The sequence below is a fragment of the Musca autumnalis genome, unplaced genomic scaffold (assembly GCF_047663935.1).
Source record: "Musca autumnalis isolate F117 unplaced genomic scaffold, ASM4766393v1 scaffold_1, whole genome shotgun sequence".
Lineage (NCBI taxonomy): Eukaryota > Metazoa > Arthropoda > Insecta > Diptera > Muscidae > Musca > Musca autumnalis.
In genome coordinates, this window is record NW_027411644.1 from 214,118,011 (window position 1) to 214,142,935 (window position 24,925).

The 24,925-nt window shown below is 35.4% G+C and overlaps 1 protein-coding gene across 9 annotated transcripts in view; it reads right to left on the reverse strand.

Annotated features, from left to right (window-relative positions):
* Nucleotides 1-24,925, reverse strand: part of Hmgcr (HMG coenzyme A reductase) — a 161,756-nt gene that overhangs the window by 110,662 nt on the left and 26,169 nt on the right. For 7 of the 9 annotated variants that reach the window (XM_073960087.1, XM_073960080.1, XM_073960079.1 and 4 more), the window contains one exon: nt 22,198-22,233. The exons of the other annotated variants lie outside the window; for them this stretch is intronic. The gene's annotated coding sequence lies outside the window, so the exon portion shown is untranslated. The remainder of the gene's footprint in view (nt 1-22,197; nt 22,234-24,925) is intronic. 9 annotated transcript variants of the gene reach the window in all.

Here is a 24,925-nt window from a genome sequence, read left to right on the forward strand (position 1 = left end):
CAGGTCTTTACAGTTAAAAGACCTTTGGTCAGAAAGCCATTCACGGGTTTCCAATAGACAGAAGATCTTTCACATGTCTTCCATAGACAGAAGAGCTTTCGTAGCTATTCTATAGTTAAAAGACCTTTCACAGGTCTTCTATAAGCAGAAGACCTTTTATAGACCTTCTATAGACAAAAGACCTTTCATAGAGGTCTTCTTCCTACAGAAGACTTTTTACATGTCTTTTATAAAAAGAAGACCTTTCACAGGTCTTCTATAAACAATAGACCTTTGACAGGTATTATATAGACCGGAAACCTTTCATGTTTATTATGTAGACATAATTTCTTTTGCAGGTCTTCTGTAAACAGAAGACCTTTGACCTTTCTCATGGGTCTACTAAAGTCAGAATATCTTTCGCAGGTCTTCTGTGGACAGAAGTTAGTTAGAATACTTTTCATATCCATATCCCGGGAAATTTTTCCATTATTTCCTCCATTATCTTTGATCACTTTTCCAAATTACCTCCGACCAAAAATCCGACCAATGTGATTTCATGGCTTTTCGTTGTTAACCGTGTATTGACTTTTTGTTGTCATTGCTAATTTTTGGATTGATGCTAAGTGATTTTACCTTCATGGTTGGTTGTTAAATGGTTGTTTAGATTGGTTATAACAAACCAAAAAACGCATGAAGAAGAAAGATATAATCACACAAGCATAAAACCCCCTTTAGAACGAAATGCCTATCGGAGATTATGATGGCTTGCCTAACAATTACCCAATGTATGTACAACATTCATGGCTAAAAGGTTTGTGGCTTCTATAGTTACTGTCATTAATCTATTGTCATATCTATGTAACAAATTATACAGGGTGGGAGCACGAAATGAGAATTTTCCAATTGGAAAATAAGTAAAATAATAAAAAAATAAATTAAAAGAAGGATAAACAAAGGAAAAATATATTTTCTAACTTATTTGGCCTACATTTGAGAACCAAAATATATCGTTTTGAATGGTAAAAAATTGTAAGTTTGAAATTACAAATGCTCCACCCTGTACAATTAATATTTACTTTGCTCGATGAAAACCCCAACATCATCAGCATTGGCATCACCATCATAATCATCGTAGTTCTCCAAATGCTGTTGAGTATTATTTAGATGCGCGGCATATTTAGTCAAGCATTAAGATTGTTTTTTTTTTTATTTCAATTCATGCATTTGGCCCCTGTCATCGGAAAGCAAAAGAAGTGCGTTTAGCCTACACCCTCTTTTCCCCGCTCCTCTCCACCATAACCTTCCATGAATGAGGATGGATGCGATGATTATTATTAAGAGCCTGACAATTTAGTTGATTGCAGTGGATTAGACAAAACAATACAAAACAACAAAAATAAATTGGGATTGGCAATGGAGACATATTTTTCTAATGGTGATGAAGACAACGACCATGAGGAGCTGGGGGTGAGGTGGACAAATAGGTGATGTGTGTGGAGTGTAAAAATCTCTTGAATATTTTTAATTTGTCTATTGACAAGGTGTGATATTTTTCTTAGGTAAACATAATTTATTTTTATCAATGGACAATAGAGAGGAATGCAGCGATTGCTTAACATTTGTCTATGTGTGTGTGTGTTATGGTAAACATACTTTATTAAAAAAACCAAAGTTATGTTTAATAAAAAAATAATTTAAATAAACCTTCATCTTATGTTTTTTATAGCCAAGGTTTTATTTGGGAATATCCCACATCTTAAATTAGGGGACAACTAGTTTGTTTTTGTTGACACGTGAGTTTGTGGTTCGCAGGCTTATCAACTTCTTGTATAACAAGGTCATATTCCCCATTTACTCAAAGAGTGTCATAACTCAAACAGAACGATTTTGCATAAAACGCATTAATATCTTAAAAACATCTTAAAACCAAAAAACTTGTTTGTCCTCTATTGCCAAACTTCACATAAATGAGCTGTAACGCACTGTAATTCCCAAGATATCGGTAAGATATTTTGACACAGTATAAAGTAAAATTTGCAAGAAAAATATAAATTGCTAATTCGAAAAACAGTTTTTTTCCTCATGACACTCTTTGAGTAAATAAAAATGTTCTTCTTATGTTCTTTCATTAATAGAATTGAAAGAAAAAAACATTCCACAGATGCAAAAGAATAAAAACAGAATTATTTTCTTCATATCTTTTCATCCGAGTTCTCAAGAAAATTTTAAGTATTCCATTTGTTTTTGTTTCTTTTGGTAAAAAACAAACAAATATTGTAGATCTTGTACTCTTGTGTATTCCCCGGAATCCACCATGCATTCAGTCCGCCAGCCAGTCAGCCATCATTCAACGTCATATTTATCTGTCACAATCACTTAAGATTACCGCTTTAGAACAACACAACAACAACAGCGACAGCAGCAGTACCAGAAGAAGTTGAGACTTAAGTTTAAAATGTAAATCTAGGTCTACCATGTCCTAGATACAAAAGATGTGGACTAGTGACAACAACAACAGCAACAACAGATACTGTTTAACATACACAAATAAATAACAACAAAATATTCCGACTAAAATAATGGTAACACTTTATTTTGAGATTATCTTTACACTCACGAAAATATGGTAGTACAACTACGAGGGTTGCACGATAAGTGTTCGGCCTAACAATGAAAACGCGAATATTTACTATCAAAAATAGTTTTATTGCTTTTATAAGTAGTCTTCAGCTTGATTTACTCACTTTTTATTGAGCTCACACCAATTGTTGAAGTCCTTTTTTCCACTCTGATTGAGACACATTTAAACATGGTTTTTGAACAGCATTTTCTGGCGACGAAAATCTTTAACTACGCCTTTTTTCTAAGTGGGTAAGACGGAACTGTTCGGCGAATGACCCATCAATTCCACGTTTTGTCCGGTCAAAAAAATGTCAAATGTCACTTGAAGATTAAAGAACAGTAGAACTAGTTATGAGATAAGTGGGGATATATGGACATATAGGTCGATATATCGTCTATACAAAGACCTTCCGATCATATCTAAGAAGATCTGTTGATCTTCTAAAAGAAGATATTTCGATCTTCTATAAGAAGGTCTTCCGATCTTGTATAAGACCTTCCGATCTTTTATAAGATCTGCTGATTTCCTATAAGAAGATTGTCCGATTTTCTATAAGAAGATTGTTGATCTTTTATAAGAAGATCTTTCGATCTTCTATAAGAATATCTTTCGAATTTTCTATAAGAAGATTTTCCGATTTTCTATATAAAGATCTACCGATCTTCTATAAGAAGATCTACTGATCTTCTATAAGAAGATCTACTGATCTTCTATAAGAAGATCTACCGATCTTCAATAAGAAGATCTACCGAGTTTCTATAAGAAGATCTACCGATCTTCTATAAGAAGAACTGCCGATATTCTATAAGAAGATCTACCGATCTTCTATATAGGAAGATCTACCGATCTTCTATATAAGAAGATCTACCGATTTTCTATAAGAACACCTACCGATCTTCAATAAGAAGATCTACCGATCTTCTATATAGGAAGATCTACCGATCTTCTATATAAGAAGATCTACCGATTTTCTATAAGAAGCCTACCGATCTTCTATAAGAAGATCTACCGATCATCTATATAAGAAGATCTTCTAACCCTATATAATAAGATCTGTTGATCTTCTATAAGAAAATATACCGATCTTCTATAAGAAGATCTACCGAACTTCTATAAGAAGATCTACCGATTTTTTATAAGAAGATCTACCGATCTTCTATAAGAAGATCTACCGAACTTCTATAAGAAGATCTACCGAACTTCTATAAGATTTTCCGATTTTTTACACTAGCGGTCATCTGAATAGGTTTGAATTTTTTTCTTTTTATATGTTAAGTTATCTTCTGATGTGTTCGTATTACAGATCCATACTATTTAGTTTTTGAGAGTCCTATCCTATGCCAACATTCCCAAGAAAAAACTTGACGGTGTTGCCGTATTTTCGGAAAATATCCCAATTATAATAATAAATGTACAAAAAAGTGCCTAATTTTTGCGATCATCAGAATAGGTTTGAATCAAATAAAATTGAAAAATTGTACTACCCAAGCAAATATTGCGCAGTTTTTTGGTTTAGTTTAGTAAAATGGAACATTCTGATAAATCCTACAAAAAACTTTACCCGCTTTATTTGGAACGTGGGTTCAATTCTCAACATGGAAAAGTTACAAAGAACTTTCAGATAAAATCAAGAAATATTCAAACAAAAACGTTGTATAAACTTGGTTTAAATGACTTTTTGATTTCGTAAGATCTCTTCTGAGCTTCGATAATTGTCTGAAAGCAAATACCAAGTGTAGCCATATAATTAGGATCGATAAAGTAGAAAGGATATTGAAAATAGTTGGTATTTTAGTTCAAGTTTCATTTTTTAACTATCCTTGCAGTACAAATTTAAGTATTATGATGGTCACAAATCCACCATAGTGGACCACGTGTATCATTAATGTTCGAAAATTGGTCTGGAAGAATGTTTCTTCGACGACAATAAAGTAGACAATTGTAATTCAAATTTGACTTAAAGGGGCATGATAGCGCCGACTTTTATAGTGCTGTATAACTTCAGTAGTCCATTCTTTTGTACTTATTCGTGTTTGTTTTATGACTTGTGAACAGAAAAAAACTTTTTGACCTGACTACATAGGTATTACAGCACTATAAAAGTCGGCGATATCATGCCCCTTTGAGTTAAATTTGAATTACAATTTTCTACTTTATTGTCGTCGAAGAAACATTCCTCCAGACCTATTTTCGAACATTAATGATACACGTGGTCCACTATGGTGGATTTATGACCATGATAATACTTAAATTTGTACTGCAAGGATAGTTAAAAAATGAAACTTGAACTAAAATACCAACTATTTTCAATATCTTTTCTACTTTATCGATCCTAATTATATGGCTACACTTGGTATTTGCTTTCAGACAATTATCGAAGCTCAGACGAGATCTTACGAAATCAAAAAGTCATTTAAACCAAGTTTATACAACGTTTTTGTTTGAATATTTCTAGATTTTATATGAAAGTTCTTTGTAACTTTTCCATGTTGAGAATTGAACCCACGTTCCAAATAAAGCGGGTAAAATTTTTTGTAGGATTTATCAGAATGTTCCATTTTACTAAACTAAACCAAAAAACTGCGCAATACTTGCTTGGGTAGTACAATTTTTCAATTTTATTTGATTCAAACTTATTCTGATGATTGCAAAAATTGGGCACTTTTTTGTACATTTATTATTATAATTGGGATATTTTCCGAAAATATGGCAACACCGTCAAGTTTTTTCTTGGGAATGTTGGCATAGGATAGGACTCTCAAAAACTAAATAGTATGGATCTGTAATACGAACACATCAGAAGATAACTTAACATATAAAAAGAAAAAAATTCAAACCTATTCAGATGACCGCTAGTGTATAAGAAGATCTACCGATTTTCTAAAGAAGATCTTCTGACCCTCAATAATAAGATCTGTTGATCTTCTATAAGAAAATCTACCGATCTTCTATAAGAAGACCTACGATTTTCTATAAGAAAATCTACCGATCTTCTATAAGAAGATCTACCGAACTTCTATAAGAAGATTTTCCGATTTTCTATAAGAAGATCTACCAATCTAGCGATCTTCTATAAGAAGATCTACCGATCTTCTATAAGAAAATCTACAGATCTTCTATAAGCAAATCTACAAATTGTCTATAGGAAGATCTACCGATTTTCTATAAGAAGATCTACCGATTTTCTATAAGAAGATCTACCGATCTTCTATAAGAAGATCTACCGAACTTCTATAAGAAGCTTTTCCGATTTTCTATAAGAAGATCTACCAATCTTCTATAAGATCTACCGATCTTCTATAAGAAGATCTGGTGATCTTCTATAAGAAGATCTGGTGATCTTCTATAAGAAGATCTACCGATCTTCTAGAAGAAGATCTACCGATCTTCTACAAGGAGATCTACCGATCTTCTATAAGAAGATCTACCGATCTTCTACAAAGAGATCTACCGATCTTCTATAAGAAGATCTACTGATCTTCTATAAGAAAATCTACCGATCTTCTATAAGAAGATCTGCTGATCTTTTATAAGAGGATCTTCTGACCCTCAATAACAAGATCCGTTGATCTTCTATAAGAAAATCTACCGATTTTCTATAAGACGATCTACTGATCTTCTATAAGGAGATGTACCGATCTTCTATGAAAAGATCTACCGATTTTCTATAAGAAGATCTACTGATCTTCTATAGGAAGATTTACCGAACTTCTATAAGAAGATCTACCAATCTTCTATAAGAAGATCTACCGATCTTCTAAAAAAATATCTACCGATCTTCCATAAAAATATCTACCGACCTTCTATAAGAAGATCTACCGATCACTGTTGATCTTCTATAAGAAGATCTTCGGAACCTCTATAATAAGATCTGTTGATATTCTGGAAGAAGATCTTCAATTTTCTATATGAAAATCTTATAATCTGTTTTAATAAAATCTTCAGATCTTCTATAAGATGACCTGCTGATCTTCTATAAGAAAATCTTCAGATCGTATACAACAAGATCATCCGATCTTCTATCAGAAGATCCTCCTGTCTTCTCTAAGAAGATCTTCCGATCCTTTATAAGACTGTCTTCCGATAGTCTATAAGTAGATCTTCTAATCGTCTATAAGAAAATCTTCAGATCTTCTATAAATAGAACTTCTGATCTATAAAAAGATCTTCTCTAAGAACTTCGTCTGATCCTTTACAAGAAGATCTGCTGATCTTCTACAAGAAAATCTCCGATCTTCTATGAGAAAATCTTATAATCTTCTAAAGAAAATCTTCAATCTTCTATATCGACGCCTCCAAACAATAGTATGCTAAGTCGACTTAGCATGTTTTCAAGTTCTTTACATTTTAATATTTAACGTCCTTTAACTTAAATTCTGTCAAATTTTGATAATGATCGGACAATCCGAACAGAAGTTATAAAAAAATATTTACTTAGCATAGTACTGAAGGTCAAAGAAATTTCCAAACTTTTAGAGCTTGTCCTGCAAAACTCGCTTTACAGAATTAGCAAACTATTATTTAAAGGTGTCGAACGTCCTTTAACTTAAATTCTGTCTAATTTTGGTAATGATCGGACAATCCGAACAGAAGTTATAAACAAATATTGACTTAGCATAGTACTGAAGCTCAAAAAAATTTCCAAACTTTGAGAGCTTTTCCTGCAAAACTCACTTTTTAGACTTAGCATACTATTATTTGGAGGTGTCGATATGAAAATCTTCTGATCTTCTATAAGAAAATCTTCAGATCTTCGATAAGAAATCTTCCAAAAGAAGGTTTTCCGATCAGTCTTCAATAAGAAGATATTCCAATCTTCGATAAAAAGTTCTTCTTATCTACAGTGACAAGATCTTCTATAAGAAGATCATCCGAAGATATTCATATCTTCTATATAGGTATTCTAATCGTATATGAGCAGATCTTCCGATCTACTACAAAAGGATCTATCGATCCTCTATAGCAAAATCTATTAACAGTCTTTAAAAAGATCTACCTATATTCTAGAGAATGTTCTACCGACACTTTGATCTTCGAAAAGAAGATCAGTAGATCTTCTAAAAGTATATATTCCGATCATCTATAAGAACAAATTTCCCCAAACTTCCGAATTTCTATAATAAGACCTTTCGATCTTGTATAGAAACATCTATCAACCTTCTTTAAAAAAATAAATTAATATTCTAAAAGATGATCTACTAATCTGACCTTTTTAAAGAAGGCAAGTAGATCTTAATTCCGCAGATCACCGATCTTTTAAAATAGGCCTTCCGATATTGTAAAAGAAGATCTTCCTATCTTCTGATTTTCCATAAAATCCTCTGATCTTCTGCAGGAAGATCTGCTGAAATTTTATAAGATCTGTTGAAATTCTATAAGAAGATCTGCTGATCTTCTATAAGAAGATCTGCCGTTATTCTATAAGAAGAATTGTTGTTCTTCTATAAGAAGATCTGATGTATAAGAAGATCAACAGATCTTCCTATAGAAGATTAGTAGATCTCAGCATCATCTTATAGAAGACCTTTGGTAGACCTTTCTACAGGATATCAATAAATCTTCTTTGGAAAACCCGTAGACCGCCATGCGGGCCGTATTTATACGCCTTTTTAGCGGGTTCATCTTCGCTGATTTTCATGACATCGCCTAACCATCATTGTGTATCTTAATAAGTTTAACTATCTGGATGTCGTTGTAGGGCCGATACAGTTCGTGATTCATACGACGTCGATATTTACCAACAACGCATATTGGCTCGTAAATCATTGCAAGAAATTTTCTCCCAAATAAACCAAGCGCTGCCTTATTTGTTTGCACAAGTGCCTAGGCTTCGGACTCATACAATAGCACGGATAGTATCAGTGTTTTGTAAAGTAAAAAAAACTATTTTCCATGAACATTCCTTAAAGGACAAGGCGAGACTTCCCTCATATGAATGATTCTATATTTTCTCAATGATATAGATCCGCTTTTTAATGATATTTATTTATTTCTCTGAAAATTTTAAAGTCTACCGAAGTTCACATATCAGGCATATTAGATGGTTTTATTTTATCCAAATTTTTTCTATATTCTGACTTGAGAATACTATTTTCCAATGTTCACACAAATACCGTGGCATGTTTAAATCAGTTTTCTAGTTACCACACCAAATTCTTCGAGTGCATTTCTGAGCACTCTTCAGCACGTATCATTTACCACTTCATCAGTTGACAATTGCAAAGTTGTTTAACGTTGCGTTTTAATGTCGCTTTGATTTCCTCGGCAAAACTAAGAACACAAACACAACGAATGCATCCGCTGCAAGCATTCTTTTCTGTTGGCAAAAATTGTGGATGGCTGGAAGATTTTTTTTTTATTTTTAAAGGAAAAGATATCTGTGGTAGCCTAAAGTGATTTCAGTGTTCATATGTTGTGCTGTCAAATTATAGAGAGACGATGCAATTTTTTTTAAAAAGACGCTTTAGGTGTTGTGGGCAAACATACGTTGGAAGAGAATATAGTCGCATGTAGCACAACGATGCAATGTGTATCGATGGATTTAACATTGACCTCTACCCATAAGGTGAATAAAAATAAATACATTTGCTTAGGTTTGGCCAGCTGATAGTAAAGATTTAGGAAATTTGAATTTGTTCTTCTTCGTGAAAGCAAATGTTTTCTCCATTTTTCATACCACCCGCCTAAGAAGTTGAGTTGCAGAAATTGCATATAATTTGTGTGCTGTGACAGTTTTAGTATTTTGAATATTTTTTTTTTTTTTGGCTTTTTAAAAGAAAACGCAGATTCTATGTAGCGATCGAAGGCAAACTCCATCAATCATTGGAATGTAGGAAGTAGCAAATAAATTATTTCAATTTATTTCTTTGATCATTACGCTCAGCATGCATGCGTGGTGACAAGAATGGAAAGTCTACGCCGTAAGTCAAGGGTAACAGATCAAACTCATACATACTTATATTTTTAGAGTCGGAAATATATATATAGGGTGACCCAAAAAATTATTTTTTTGGATTTCCTACCCCCTAAATTTTTTCCATTTGATCCAAAGATCTTATATATGGAATTTTATGGCGATCGGTTACCTAGCGATCTTTGTTTCCATAGTAATTTGTATGGGGCCAAAGGCGCATATCCGATCATATCCGAATCATAGAGGAGAAATCCCTCCAATCGTGTTTGGAATGTTGAATAATAAAGTATATGTGTGGACGACAGTCGTTTGTAGAATTCAGAAATAAGAAGTATAAGATCCGTAAAGTGAAACAGGGAGTTCGCCAATGCAGGGTAATATCTCCGAAACTGGCAAACCTCTAACTTTCCGTTATGTATGTATGGGCAGGATCTTGGCGTTTGATACCATCGTCGATGACATATGTGATAGACTAATTATCTACATGCTGATTTAGTGTCTTCATTATTCTGAGGACTATCAAAATATCCTCCGCCAAATCCACTGTCACACTGTTCACCACATGCACGGCTGAAATGGGCTCCCCTTAAACATATCGGTCGACGGTGTCCTGTTTCCAACAGCAAACTACGCCAAAATATTTGCGACAAGATTAGAAGTAGGACCAAGGTCCTCAAGTCGACACTTGGGGTGCAAACAAAGAAATGGTGCGGAAGTTATCGCTACGCAGTGGAAGAGTATTCAAACCCGACCTGAGGACTGTCCTCATGACACCATTTGACCATCTTCATGAAGAGATCAGGACAACAAGATGTGCCTATTACCGCCGTGAGCATCCCTGTCACAATCCAGTGGACAGGCTTCCCTCAGCCTGGCACGACAGAAGAGATCTTCATGATCTAGAGTGAGAGAGCGGTCCAAAGAAAGGCTTGAATAGCATTCTCACTGATGCGCTTGCAGAGGCAGAGTCACAGTACAAAGGTACAGATAGACCTCCGGGCACGTCCCTCAAAAAAGTGTAGTTTAAGGGCGGGTGACGTAGGGGATGAATGATACCATGTAACGGTTCTCACCGGCTTTAACATGGCAAAGCCAATTTCAAGTGGACCTCCCCGTGGTGCCAACTGATGAACTGCCTTTAACACCGTTTAATGGTAGTGAGCTAACATGTGCCGCAAGTTCACCCCTAAGAACGACAAAAGCTTGGGATGGGCGTTGGGCTAATAACACACCCCGTCAAAATACCGAAAAAGAAGAATACAAACCCCCTTTAAAGTTGACGACCCCCGCAAGTGTTTTAAGGACCATGATCTGCGATTTTGCACCTCGAATGTTAGTAGGGATAGGAGAAGGAAAGCAATAATCGATTTTTCGCCTTTTTGATTTTGGTCTAAAACTAAAAATGCGATTTTCCGGTCTGGCGATTATTTCGGTTCGACTTTTTTATAGCCACTGCAAATAGATTATTCGTTGATTTTCGAGTTTTCTTTTGAAACTGCAAAACCGCCAAAAGTGTAAAACAGCCAACTTGGAAAACTCGAAAATCGATCACAAGATAATGTATTATGCGATCTGCCCTCCAGACAAAAGGCTACTACGATTTTTAGACTTTTGACTGCAGAAAGTCGGTTAATCGAAAGTCGACTTACCTATCCCTAAATGTTAGGATTCTCTACACAGCAGTAGTGAGATTCTTTTTTTGCCGTTACCGACAAAAATCGGTAAAATTAAAATGAAAAGGTGAAATAAAAGCTGACAATCCGTAGGGGTTAGCGACAACTTTGCTTTCGTCGGTAACTTAACGACAAATTTCGTTAATTATCGAAATTATCGGCAAATAAAAATTTCCAGTTATCGATAATTGTCGGCAATTCTGTCGTTAACTAGTTACAGAATCGCACTACAGGTGTAGTTTGCGCACTGGCGGATGCACTTGGTAAGTACAAAGCTGATATTATCGCCTTACAGGAAGTGCGATGGAATCGGACAGACGTGAAGATCACAAACGATTAAATTATAGAAAATCGGAGGCCTCAAAATCTCGTCTCCAAATTCATTCCGGTTGATGAGAGAATTGCCACATGTCCCGACCGAAGAGAAATATGAAGAGAACAAGGATATAATCTACGAGCACCTAGATACGGCATATGGCCGCTGCCCTGGCCATGATATTAAGATTGTTCTAGGAGATTTTAATGCTACAGTTGGGAGGGAAAATATCTTTGGTCCCACGGTCGGCAAGTTTCGCCTTCATGAGGTAATATACGGCAACGGAATGAGGTTTATGGATTTTGCAGCAGAAAAAACATGATAGTAACCAGCACCAGGCTCCAACACCTCGGCATACATAAGGCCACGTGGATTTCCCCAGATGGGAAAATGTTGTGATAGGCGGAAGACACTCTTGCGATCGATTCAAGGAGTATACATCGCTGTGGACTATTTCCTTGTGGCAGCCAAGGTACGCACTCGTCTTAATGTTGCGGTAAAAGTGCAACACAGGGCGGGATGTCGAGAAGCTGCAAACGCAACAGATAGCACAATCCTTCTACGCTCAACTAACCCACATGCTGGTAGACTGTACTCCTTGTCCCGATAATGTGAAAGAACAATGATAACCCACTATCTTCAAACTGACGCAAAATGTATACTTCGGTACCAAAAACCATCACATAAGGCTACTCAAGAGATGAAGAAGACAAAAACGGGAGAAGAGTAGATATGAGAAATATATTTTCAGAAGAAAGAAGGAAGATCAAGATAAACGTGAGCCTTAAAAAATATGAAGAAGACAAAAACGGGAGAAGAGTAGAGATGAGAAACATATTTTCAGAAGAAAGAAGGAAGATCAAGATAAACGTGAGCCTTAAAAAATTGAGATTTTCCGTAGTCAGAATGAAGTCTAAACATTTAGCAGCATGTAAAACATCACATCACAAGTGCAGGCAAATTATCCTGCAAAAATGGTAACTGATATGGATAGCGTACTGAAGATATGGAAGGAGCATTACCTCATGTTTTTTGTATTGAATATGGACGGCGATGAAGAAACCCAAGAACCAATCGCAAACGATGGCACTAAGTGTTTAACACCTAGCCAATGTCATGGGTCAAGGCAGCAATTAAAACCGGGTGAAGAATAAAGCAGAAGGAGCTGATAGATAGGCTACTTTCCGAATTATTCAGGACGGAAAGATGCTTACATCTGGCAAGTTTTTGCGGATTCTGAAAATAAGAAAAAATAAAATAAATCGCCGGTAGCATTTTCAATAAATCGCGGTCAAAGTTCACATTTGTAGGGTTTTTAGGTTTTTTAGGATTTTGCTTGTAAACGGCAAGTCTTATCGAAATGGGATTAGAGAAAATGTTATAGCTTTAAAAATTATCTTCAAGATTGACCTTTATGACTTTTTCCTAGGTTTTAATATTTTTGAGATATTGAAGTTCAAATGATTTCAACTTCTGTGATTTGTGCCAACTCAAGACGCATAAGTCTCCTACCACCCATCGCATATAAAGTGCTGTCGGGCGTATTGTGTGAACGGCTAAAACCTATGGTCAATGGAAAAATCCGGTCATGCCAATGCTGGTTTAGACCTGGGAAATCAAAAGTAGACCAAATCTACACTCTATGCAAAAGCCCCAGAGAAAACCCATGAAAAACAGATTAACGTCGACTTTAAAGCCGCCTCCGAAAACCCAATAAGGTTAAAGGTGTCCCAAGCCATGTCTGAGTTTGATATATCTGCAAAATTAATACGAATATGAAGAATAACATCTACTTATACGAGATCAGCAGTTAAAATTGCTAAAAAAAACGTTCAATACCAAAAGGGGTTTCGGACGAGGTGATAATCTATCGTGTGTCATGTTTAACATGCTGCTGGAAAAAGTCATATGAAATGCTAATGTATATACAAACAAGTAAGAAAGTATCAGTCAGCTGTACCGACAGAGATATACCCTCAGCCTCGGACCTAAAGAAAAGAAGTAAACAACTTCTGACGTCTATAGGGGTTTTTTGAGTTTTTGGGATTCCCCCGAAAAAAATTTTACCATCGAAACTAGGGCCGACACATACACACAACATGTTGCCAAAAATTTTAAAACGATCCAAGACAGATCCTAATCTGCTCTCCTTCCAAAATTTGTGTGGATGGTCTCCGAAAAAGTGGTCCATGTACTCAATATTCGGACGTAATCTGAGTCTGTCAGAAATAATAATAATATACTTACAACGTTTGGACCAAATCGGTTTCTCCCATCGAGGGTCATCAAACCTACCACCCAAAGTAGTTGGTGCCGGCAGGCCTTTTTGTTGCTTACGGGCCATTATCTCAGGACCTGCCCCCGAACAAATTGCACCGCCATAATAGGGCCCACATAAATAAAAGCTTTGCTCCTTTACTTTATTAATGGTAAGAGTGGTAAAAGAGAAAAGTGTCAAAATTGCTCTCTCATGAACATTTTTACCAGAAAAGTAAAGGAACGGAAAAATTGTAGATCTGGCAGCAATGTCAAAAAGAAACATAAAAAAAATAATTTTCGTCTTTTATTTCACAGTTTTTAATTTAGTTTTGTCATCATTCGACTTTTTCTTCTGTTTTTCGTCCATTTTCTTCTTCATTGTGAAATAATCGTCAAACAAAAGTCGAAAAATCAGTTCTGCCATTTTTTACCTGCAGAAATTTTGCTGGTAGCCTGTGGTAGATGAGAAAGCCATTTTCGCTCTCTCTCCTCTCTCACTCTCTTAAAAATTGCTTCCAGTTTCAGCGTTGCCAGTATTTTTTAGCCTCTTTTCCCCAACTTGTCGAACACTTTTCCCCAAAATACCCCAGATTTCATTGAATTTCCTCAAAAAAATCCCCCAAAAAATTTTTTAACAAATAATTGCAAAAAAATCAGAAGTTTTATTTTACTATTGAAATTCATATCATTAAACTTGTAAAGTATTCTATATCACTTTCAAGTGATTCAGAATCATTCGTCTAATTGGATTTATATGTATAAATTTGTATAATGAAAGAGTTGTAACATTTCTTTAGGTGGGTCAAAATTTCTGCAACAAATGGAGTTGTTAGAAAATTGATTATTTATTCTAGTAACTGGTACTGCATTTTATTTTGAATATGGTTCAAAATAGAAGAATCTTTCTACATAAGAATTACTTGCTGGAACGGAAAGCATATTTAATACCATCTCCAATTTACGAATGATAACTTCCTCCATTGCGATTCGTAAACATCCGTGGAGATTTTCGTGTTGACAACTGGTTCTAAAAAGGTTCGTATAGAGCTATGTGTTGACCCCGTGAATTGCTGCAAAAATGGCTTGTATGTTAAAAAAAACTGCATATTTGTCCGTCGGTTTCACCATTTGTATTAACAGCGTTTAAGATATTCGGCACTGGTCATTTTAACTTTAATAATTGTTTACTCAAAAAAGGTGCAAGTCAAAATTAAAACCTAGGTCCATGGTTCCTCATGGTAAATATACCGAGTTGTTTTCGATCGATTCCACTATTTTTTCAATATTTTCCTTATTTTTTTATAAATGGTTTCAATATTCGAGTGCACAGGGAAAAATGCATATTAGCAATGTGCATCGGTTTGAAAACTTAAATTAAGGCCCGTTCTTACATATTTTCTATAAAATCCCTTTTTGTTATACCTTAATTTAAGAAAAATAAGGACTAAGTTCGCTTTACCAGAGATTTGTTATTACATCTGTCATTCCATTTCAAGGAAAACAGTCTGTATACATCAAATTTACTGAAATCGGATTGGTTGATTTGAATTTGCTCTCAAATTTTACTTGTTTTAGGGCGCACTTTAAATTTTAAAAGGAACACAAAGTTCCTTTTAATTTATCTGACACTTATTATTAAAGCAAACTTGTAGGAATAAAAAACGGGTTATCTGTCCGAAATCGGCCAACATTTAACTACAAAAAGTATTATTATAACGGGCCTAAGCATATTTATCTCTTTTATAATTGGATACATAAATGTTTAATAAAGTTTAATTTCATCATTGCCCATCAATCCAGCACTCATTTCTGTAGTTAAGTCCCCTTCAGCAGTAGAAATGATTTAAAATGTTATTTCAATTCAACCCACTGTTGTAGTAGGCTGTCAGTCGTCGAACCGCATGATAACACTTCAAATCTGTAATAAATTATTACAGCTGCGACCAGGTAGTATATGATGCATGTTAATTGTGCGCCACGCGTGCGCTACTGCTATTCACGTACTGAAATTAAAAAAGATCAGGTGATTTGAAGTAATTAGTCAAAAAAGAAATTCCCCAAAAATCCCCAAATATTTTTCAGATTTCCTCAATATTTTCCCAATTCCCCAAGTCGAAATTTTTTTCCCCATTTCAAATAAAAATTCCCCAATTTGGGGAAAAATCCCCAATACTGACAACGCTGTCCAGTTTTGCCACTTGTCGGGGTTAAGGAACGCTTTGCAGGTTAAAAATGGTAACAAAATTGTTGCAAACAATTTCAAAACGATCCGAGACGAGCTGTTAGACTGTACATTTTCCAAATTTTGTGTGGAGGTACACGAAGCAAAGTATAGCGATTTAGTCCATATTCAAAACGTAACTATGCCTCGAAGTAATATTACCATATGCAAAGTTATGGTCAATTCGGTTACTACCTTGGAGAGTTATCGAAAATTTTTAAATTTTTGTGGGGAAGGTACCTTAAAGAATGTACCGACGATATGGTCCATCGTGGAAAACTGATTTTTTATTTTTATACATTTAAAAAAAAAAAAACTCAATTCAAAATTAATGTTCTGTTTCTCTAAGACGATTCGAATAGTAATTCCTTTGAATTACTACCAAACTCCTGTTGTTAAAGAAACTTTTTGTTTGATTGAAAACAAAACTGAATCATTTTTTTAATAAACAGACGTTTGGTAGTAGTTCGAACGAATTTGTATTCGAATCGCCTTAGAGAAACAGGCCATACATTTATTTTTCGATGTGGCGCATTGGCACAACATGAAAATAATAATTTCTTGTTTAATTTGAAAATGATAACTGTGCAATAAATTTTCACCTTGTATTAACATAAATATGAAAAATTAATTGCACATTAAATAGCAACAAAAATATTGAAAATAAAAACTAAGGAACCGGTTATATGGTTTTACAAACATATCTAATGTGGAATTTGATGGCCAATGAACCGACCATATATTAATACGCATAACTTAGAATAATTTAAGTAGATTTCATTTGAGAATTAAAAAAAAAAAAAACTGTGGAAAATTTTTCAAAATCTCGTTACGAGTACTAAAGAAGACAATTCATGTGACACTCTTTACCAGTTTAGTTTAGAACAGCCATTTTGTGTCCTCAGACCAAGACTAGACAGAGGCGAACATAATAATAATGATGAGACTATGAAGTTGGCCAATCTTGATTTCCTTTTGCAATTATTATATGAGATAGCCCTCATCATCACCAGTTTCTTCTTTTTTAAATGACACATGTCATATATTATTGTATGCCGTCAACGACAGACACACCGGCAGACCAAATAAAAGTAGATGCAGATTACAAGCTAGCCGCTAGACAAGGATTCTCTTGCAGTCAAATTGCAATATTGACAGCCTAACAAATACACAGATCATAGCCTTCGGCTCAAATGATTGCTTTTTCAATTTACCAACAATTGTCCGCTATTCTGGAATGATGATGATGTTGAAAGGAGATTAGCTGTTGTTGTTATGCCTATTCCACTCTTCCTCTTCATCATCGTTTGCCTTAGGTGTTACAAGTTGGATCATTGACTGCTGTATCAGTTTAACAATTGACTATTGAATTGCATGATCATTTGTCATGAATCAAAGATGATCGTTGACGATAGCGATGACGTTCTGGATATCTACGTGCAAATTCAAAATTTGTATTCAAATCAGATCTCAACCTACAATATTGTATTATAATAAAAAACAATATTCTAAAGTGTCCGATCATGAGCATAAGAGAATTACATGATTTGTATGCATTTTCAATATTACATTTAATTTCAATAACTTATACCAGATAGTCGTAGCATTTGTATACTAACTGCCTACGACATTTATCTGCCTCAAAATAAATTAATCGAAATGATTTTATGTGGCTAGTTTTTTTTCTATACAAAAAAAAAAAAATCACCTCAGCCCCTGAGGATAGTTTTTTATGTGCAAAAATTCTCCTCAGATCCTGAGGACTGTTTTTTCTTTAAACAAAATTATCTTTAGCACCAGAGGTGACCTTTTTCTACAGAAAAAATCATACCAGCCCCTAAGGGTAGGTTTTTTCTATAGAAAAAATTCTCCTCAGATCCTGAGGATTGTTATTCTATAGAAAAAAATTCTCCTCGGATCCTGAGGATTGTTTTTCTATAGAAAATATTATCTTTATTCTATAGAAAATATTACCTTTAGCCCTAAGGATTGTTTTTTCTTAAGAAAAATTGTCTTTAGCCCGGAGCATATTTTTTCTATAGAAAAATTCTCCTCAGCCACTGTTCCTGAGGTCAGATTTTTTTCTATAGAAACTTGCTGAAAGAAAGTGTGCTTCTATAGATCATTTCAAAAGGAAAGGATGCTCCTATCGACTCTTTTAGCAAGAAAAGGTGCTTCTGTGAACCCTTTCAAAAAGAGTACTTCTGTGGACCTTTTCCAAAAGAACACTTCTATTGACCCTTTTTGAAAGAAAGGGTGCTTCTATCGACTCTCTCTCTGAAAGAAAGGGCGCTTCTATCGACTCTTTCTGAAAGAAAGTGTGCTTCTATCGACTCTTTCTGAAAGAAAGGGTGCTTCTATCGACTCTTTCTGAAAGAAATGGTGCTTTTATAAACCATTACATAGATATTTCTGAAAGAAATTATGCTTCTAGAGACCTTTCTATAGATCCTTCTGAATGAAAGTGTGCTTCTAAAGGCCCGTTCCGAAAGACCATTTCTGAATGAAAGGGTGCCTTTATAAACCCTCTCTAAATGAAACGGTGCCACTATAGACCCTTTCTGAAAGAAAAGATGCCTCTATAGACCCTTTCTGAAAGAAAGAAAGGATGCCTCTATAGACCCTTTCTGGAAGAAAGGATGCCTCTATAGACCCTTTCTGAAAGAAAAGATGCCTCTATAGACCCTTTCTGAAAGAAAGGATGCCTCTATAGACCCTTTCTGCAAGAAAAGGTGCCTCTATATACCCTTTCTGAAAGAAAGGATGCCTCTATAGACCCTTTCTGAATGAAAGGACGCCTCTATAGACCCTTTCTGAATGAAAGGATGCCTCTATAGACCCTTTCTGCAAGAAAAGGTGCCTCTATATACCCTTTCTGAAAGAAAGGATGCCTCTATAGACCCTTTCTGAATGAAAGGACGCCTCTATAGACCCTTTCTGAAAGAAAGCGTGCCTCTAAAGACCCTTTCTAAAAGAAAAGGGTGTCTCTATAGACCCTCTCTATAGACTCTTACTGAATAAAAGGATGTCTCTATAGAACCTTTGAAAGAATGGATGCCTCTATTGACCCTTTCTGAAAGAAAGGATGCCTCTATAGACCCTTTCTGAAAGAAAGGGTGTCTCTATAGAACCTTTCTAAAAGAAAGGATGCCTCTATAGACCCTTTCTGAAAGAAAGGATGCCTCTATAGACCTATTCTGAAAAAAGGATGGCTCTATAGACCCTTTCTGAAAGAAAGGGTGCCTCTATAGACCCTTTCTGAAAGAAAGAAAGGATGCCTCTATAGACCCTTTCTGCAAGAAAAGGTGTCTCTATATACCCTTTCTGAAAGAAAGGATGCCTCTATAGACCCTTTTTGAAATAAATGGTGCCTCTACAGACCCTTTCTGAAAGAAAAGGTGCCTCTATATTCCCTCTCTGAAAGAAAGGATGCCTCTATAGACCCTTTCTGAATGAAAGGACGCCTCTATAGACCCTTTCTGAATGAAAGGATGCCTCTATAGACCCTTTCTGCAAGAAAAGGTGCCTCTATATACCCTTTCTGAAAGAAAGGATGCCTCTATAGACCCTTTCTGAATGAAAGGACGCCTCTATAGACCCTTTCTGAAAGAAAGCGTGCCTCTAAAGACCCTTTCTAAAAGAAAAGGGTGTCTCTATAGACCCTCTCTATAGACTCTTACTGAATAAAAGGATGTCTCTATAGAACCTTTGAAAGAATGGATGCCTCTATTGACCCTTTCTGAAAGAAAGGATGCCTCTATAGACCCTTTCTGAAAGAAAGGGTGTCTCTATAGAACCTTTCTAAAAGAAAGGATGCCTCTATAGACCCTTTCTGAAAGAAAGGATGCCTCTATAGACCTATTCTGAAAAAAGGATGGCTCTATAGACCCTTTCTGAAAGAAAGGGTGCCTCTATAGACCCTTTCTGAAAGAAAGAAAGGATGCCTCTATAGACCCTTTCTGCAAGAAAAGGTGTCTCTATATACCCTTTCTGAAAGAAAGGATGCCTCTATAGACCCTTTTTGAAATAAATGGTGCCTCTACAGACCCTTTCTGAAAGAAAAGGTGCCTCTATATTCCCTTTCTGAAAGAAAGGATGCCTCTATAGACCCTTTCTGAAAGAAAGGACGCCTCTATAGACCCTTTCTGAAAGAAAGCGCGCCTCTAAAGACCCTTTCTAAAAGAAAAGGGTGTCTCTATAGACCCTTTCTGAAAGAAAGGATGCCTCTATAGACCCTTTCTGAAAGAAAGGATGCCTCTATAGACCCTTTCTGAAAGAAAGGGTGTCTCTATAGAACCTTTCTGAAAGAAAGGATGCCTCTATAGACCCTTTTTGAAAGAAAGGATGCCTCTATAGACCCTTTGTGAAATAAAGGGTGCCTCTACAGACCCTTTCTGAAAGAAAAGGTGCCTCTATAGACCCTTTCTGAAAGAAAGGGTGCCTCTATAGACCCTTTCTGGAAGAAAGGATGCCTCTATAGACCCTTTTCTGAGAGAAAGGGTGCCTCTATAGACCCTTTTTGAAAGAAAGGATGCCTCTATAGACCCTTTCTGAAAGAAAGGGTGCCTCTGTAGATCCTTTCTGAATGAAAGGATGCCTCTATTGACTCTTTCTTAAAGAAAGGATGCCTCTATAGACCTTTTTTGAAAGAAAGGGTGCCTCTATAGACCCTTTCTGAAAGAAAGGATGCTTCTATAGAGCCTTTCTGAAAAAAGGGTGCCTCTATAGACCCTTTCTGAATGAAGGGGTGCCTCTATAGACCCTTTTGGAAAGAAAGGATGCCTCTATAGACCCTTTTTGAAAGAAAGGGTGCCTCCATAGAACTTTTCTGAATGAAAGTGTGCCTCTATAGATCCTTTCTGAAAGAAAGAGTGACTTTATATACCCTTTTTTCTAAAAAAAAGTTCTCCTCAGCCAAAGAGAGGTTGCTTCTATAGACTGAAGATGTTTTTCCCATAAAAAAATTCTCCTCAGCCCCTGACGATAGTTTTTTCTATATAAAGAAATATAAAAAATTCTCCTCTGCCCCTGAGGATAGTTTTGTCTACAGAAAAAATTCTCCTCAGGCAATGAGAATAGTTTTCTCTAAAGAAAAAATTCTCCTCAGCCTCTGAGAATAGTTATTTCAATAGAAAAAATTCTACTCAGCCCCAGAGGAAAGTTTTTTCTATAGAAAATATTCTCCACAGACCCTGAGGATAAGTTTCTTTTTATAAAAACAATTCTCCTCAGGCCACGAGGATAGCTTTTTCTATAAAAATAAATTTTCCTCCTCAGCCCCTGAGGGTAGCTTTTTCTATAGACAAAATTCTCCTCAGCAGCTAAAGACAGTTTTTTCTAAAAAACAATTCTCCTCAAACCCTGAGTATAGTTTTTATATAGCAAAAACGTACCTTAGTCCCTGAGCATAGTGTTTCCTATAGAAAAAATTCTTCTCAGCCCTTGAGTATAGCTTTTTCTAAAGAAAAAATATTGCTCCTCAGCTCATGTTGATCGATTTTTTGCTGTAGAAAAAATTCTCCTCATCCCTGAGGAAAGTTTTTTTTTTCTATAGAAATTATTATCCTCAGCTCCAGAGGATAGCTTTTTCTATAGAAAAAAATATTGTTTTCTACATAAAAATTCTGATCAGACGCTGTCCATAGTTTTTTTTCTATAGAAAATGTCTCCACAGCCCCTGAGGATAGTTGTTTCTATCGAAAAAAATCTCCCTAGCCCCTTAGGATAGATTTTTCTATAGAACAAATTTTGTCAGACCCTGGGGATTGTTTTCTCTATAGAAAGAAATCTCGTCAGACCCTGGGAATAGTTTTTTTCTATAGAACAAATTCTCCTTATACCCTTTTCTACAAAAAATATATTCTCCACAACCTCTAAGGATAGTTTCTTTTCTACCGTATAAAAATTTTTGTTCAGTCGCTGAGGTTAGTTTTTCTATGGAAAAAATTTTCCCAGTCCCTGAGGTGAGTTTTTGTATGGAAAAAAATTTCCTCAGTCCCTGAGGTTAGTTTTTCTATAGAAATATTCTCCTCAGACCCTAAGGTTAGTTTTTCATATAGAAAAATTAGTCCTTTCTATAGAAAAACATACTCCTCAGCCCTGAGGATAGTATTTTTATACAGAAACAAATTTCGATTTTTTCTCTTCTGAGAAAATTTTGGGTAAAACGGCATATGTATCTCCATGTTCTTAAAAAAATGCTATCCTTACCTTGAAATTCAATAGACAAAATTGACAGCTTCAATCCTGAAATGCAGAAAAGCAGTTATGGAATTATTTGAAGAATATAATTTAAGGTAGAGAATGATTTCTTGGTATTCCTTTTCTATTGTAAATATCTGAGAAAGTTTTCCTTATGAACAATCATCAACCCCTCAGATCTATTCAATTTGTTTTATTTAAGAAATGGATCTCCTTTCATTTCGTTCCATTTGAAACCAGATCATCAATTTTATAGACTAACAAAACATCTTCATTAAGTTGAAAACTGCATGTCCTCATTAAACAGCAATTCAGTATCTGTCTCTCTCCCCATTTCACTTAAGCTCATTTTGGTATCACAATCTAATATCATTTTTTGGCATATTTTTTTAAACAATAAAATTTAAATTGCTGATAAATTTCAAAGAAAATTTCCCCTATTTTGAAATTAATGTCAATTTGTTTCCCCCTCCCTCCCCCACCACTCCATATTTGATGCCATTCCGAAATATGCTTTGCTTGCCACTGGCAAGACCCGCACACAACATTAGAAATGCACTTTATTTTTGAGCCATGTTAGTATGCAGTCTTGGTAATGTGTAAATAATTAACATTCAAATTCAGCACCACTTCTTGCCGCCCTCCACCTGTCTTATAAAATGGCATAGAAATGTTGCTTCTCTCTGCATTGGCAGCCTCTATTTTACGATTAAATCATTAAATAAAGCCCATACGAATTCATGACATTTATCGCGGGACTTGTGCAGGAATTCTGTCAAGTGCATTACAATCGTAACGCTGTTCGCTGCTGTGTATAGAGTGTATCGTGTAGCGTGAATATTGTTCATGGATTAATGAGCTGGACAAACATTCACCACTTGGAAGCGGGTATATTTGTTCAATACCCGCAGCAACACAATATGGCAAATGTACTCGCGTACATTGGTCACGTCGTCTAATGAACACTTTAACGCTTAGACAAAAACATAATGACACTCCTTGTGTTGTATTAACACGGCTTCGTATACATGGGCAAATAACATTGGCCGAAATTTGCAAATCGCTTTTAAGCCATTTTAAACGAATTTTGCTCAGATGTAAGTGTTTAAACCACAACGTTAATGATAGGTTAGATGGGAAAGAATATATTGCGACTACTTGTCATTTGTCTCCCCAGCCCCTGAAAATAGTAAAATAGGATGAGGATAATTTTTTTTTATAGATAAAAAATCTCCTCAGCCCCTGAGGATAGTCTGAGGCGATTTGTTATGGAAAAACCATCCTCAGGGACACGATTTCCTCAGGTCCCTATAGAAAAAAATTCCTCGGGTCCCTATAGAAAAAAATTTCCTCATGGATTTATCTATTTCCAATGGTTTTTTATAGAAAAAATTTCCTCAGGTCCCTGAGTATGGTTTTTTCTATAGAAAAAATTTCCTCAGGTCTCTGAGGGTGGTTTTTTCTATAGAAAAAATTTCCTCAGGTCTCTGAGGGTGGTTTTTTCTATAGAAAAAATTGGATGGTTTTTTCTATAGAAAAAATTTCCTCAGGTCCCTGAGGATGGTTTTTTCTATAGAAAAAATTTCCGCAGGTCCCTGAGGATGGTTTTTTCTATAGAAAAAATTTCCTCAGGTCCATGAGGATGGTTTTTTCTATAGAAAAAATTTCCTCAGGTCCCTGAGGATGGTTTTTTCTATAGAAAAAAATTCCTCAGGTCCCTGAGGATGGTTTTTTCTATAGAAAAAATTTCCTCAGGTCCCTGAGGATGGTTTTTTCTATAGAAAAAATTTCCTCAGGTCCCTGAGGATGGTTTTTTCTATAGAAAATTTTTCCTCAGGTCCCTGAGGATGGTTTTTTCTATAGAAAAATTTTCCTCAGGTCCCTGAGGATGGTTTTTTCTATAGAAAAATTTTCCTCAGGTCCCTGAGGATGGTTTTTTCTATAGAAAAAATTTCCTCAGGTCCCTGAGGATGGTTTTTTCTATAGCAAAAATTTCCTCAGATCCCTGCGGATGGTTTTTTTCTATATAAAAAATTTCCTCAGGTCCCTGAGGATGGTTTTTTCTATAGAAAAAATTTCCTCAGGTCCCTGAAGATGGTTTTTTCTATAGAAAAAATTTCCTCAGGTGCCTGAGGATGGTTTTTTCTATAGAAAAAATTTCCTCATGTCCCTGAGGATGGTTTTTTCTATAGAAAAAATTTCCTCAGGTCCCTGAGGATCGTTTTTTCTATAGAAAAAATTTCCTCAGGTCCCTGAGGATCGTTTTTTCTATAGAAAAAATTTCCTCAGGTCCCTGAGGATGTTTTTTTCTATAGAAAAAATCTCCTCAGGTCCCTGAGGATGGTTTTTTCTATAGAAAAAATCTCCTCAGGTCCCTGAGGATGGTTTTTTCTATAGAAAAAATCTCCTCAGGTCCCTGAGGATGGTTTTTTCTATAGAAAAAATCTCCTCAGGTCCCTGAGGATGTTTTTCCTATAGAAAAAATCTCCTCAGGTCCCTGAGGATGGTTTTTTTCTATAGAAAAAATTTCCTCAGGTCCCTGAGGATGGTTTTTTCTTTAGAAAAAATTTCCTCAGGTCCTTGAGGATGGTTTTTTCTATAGAAAAAATTTCCTCAGGTCCCTGAGGATGGTTTTTTCTATAGAAAAAATTTCCTCAGGTCCCTGAGGATGGTTTTTTCTATAGAAAAAATTTCCTCAGGTCCTTGAGGATGGGTTTTTCTATAGAAAAAATTTCCT